Source organism: Paramisgurnus dabryanus, unplaced genomic scaffold, assembly GCF_030506205.2.
Source record: "Paramisgurnus dabryanus unplaced genomic scaffold, PD_genome_1.1 h2tg000242l_1_61393__unordered_in_group10, whole genome shotgun sequence".
NCBI classification, from domain to species: domain Eukaryota; kingdom Metazoa; phylum Chordata; class Actinopteri; order Cypriniformes; family Cobitidae; genus Paramisgurnus; species Paramisgurnus dabryanus.
Window position 1 is genome coordinate 60,001 of NW_027394139.1, and position 1,393 is coordinate 61,393.

The 1,393-nt window shown below is 65.9% G+C and overlaps 1 non-coding gene across 1 annotated transcript in view; it reads right to left on the bottom strand.

Annotated features, from left to right (window-relative positions):
* Window positions 1-341, bottom strand: part of LOC141281756 (18S ribosomal RNA) — a 1,855-nt gene extending 1,514 nt beyond the window's left edge. Inside the window, exon 1 of the ribosomal RNA XR_012336121.1 lies at window positions 1-341. This exon is cut by the window's left edge and continues 1,514 nt beyond it. This is a non-coding gene — a ribosomal RNA (18S ribosomal RNA).
* Window positions 342-1,393: the final 1,052 nt, after the last annotated feature.

The following is a 1,393-nucleotide window of genomic DNA, read 5'->3' on the forward strand; positions in this document are numbered from 1 at the left end:
GCAGACATTCGAATGAGTCGTCGCCGCCGCGGGGGCGCGCGATCGGCTCGAGGTTATCCTGAGTCACCAAAGCGGCCGGGGCGCGCCCGGAGACGCGTCCCGGATGGGTTTTGGGTCTGATAAATGCACGCGTCCCCGGCCCTCGCGGGCCGGGTCGGCGCTCGTTTGCATGTATTAGCTCTGGAATTGCCACAGTTATCCAAGTACGGGTGGAGCGATCAAAGGAACCATAACTGATTTAATGAGCCATTCGCAGTTTCACTGTACCGGCCGTGTGCACTTAGACCTGCATGGCTTAATCTTTGAGACAAGCATATGTTACTGGCAGGATCAACCAGGTAGTAGCCGTAGGAGAGCCTCGCTCTGACCCGGGGTTCACGCGGCGCGGGTCCCGGTTTCCACCCCCCGGGGGGAGTGGGACCGGGGCCACTCTCGTGTGGCTCTCCCCTCTCGTAGGCTGAGGGGCGGCCGGGTGGGCCGTAACCGAGGAAAGGTGCGTTTCGCGGGGCCGGGTGGCCGCGACGGGCCGGGGGCGTCTCCGCCCTCGGTCGCCGAGGCCCTCGCCGGCCGCCGGTGGCGGACCTTCGCGTCTGACGGACCGTCTGAGTCTCCCGCGGAAAGGGTCGGGCGGGCTCCGGAGAGCCCCCCTGGAGGCGAGAGCGCCGGGTCGGGGAGGAACCGACCGCCCATGGCGGCCGACGCGCTAACGTCGGCCGGGCGGAGGCCTGCCCCAGGCGCAGTTCGATTTCCAGAATCTCAGGGCCATGACACACAAAGCGTATCCGGGCGTCACCCCGTAACGGGTCATTAAGGCTGAGACGTGGGCGGCCCTGTCCCGCCCGGGGTTTCGTTTAGCGGCCGACGCCGGTTCGTTTTGCGGCCGAACGACGCCGGTTCGTTTAGCGGCCGAACGAAGCCGGCTCGTTTAACGGCCGAGGCCAGCCGGGTTCGTCCCTTCCTTGGATGATTTACCATTCGTAATAAGAATCGTCACTACCTCAGTGCAGAGGGACTTTTTCGAGGCATTTGTGTCCGCTCGAGAGGCCTCTCGCTGGGCTCGAGAGGTCCTGGGATCCGGTAGCCTATCACCTTGGAGAGTCAGCGAGGTGCTCTTCCCTATATACCCGATGGCACCTGTTCGGGCCACCGTCCCCTGCTGGACGGGGCCCGGCTCTGTACCGCCCCAGACAGAGCGCCTTCGTCGGTCACGAAGGCAGGGTCGTGGACCCTGGAAGCGCACGAGCCACCCGACTCGGCTTCCATAGCGGCTGGCGGCCCTGGCCCGCCCGAGACGAAGCGCCTTCGTCGGTCAGACAGATAGGGTCGAGGACCCTGGAAGTGCGAGAGCCACCCGACTCGACTTCCACGGCGGCCCGGAGGCCGGGCCCGTCCC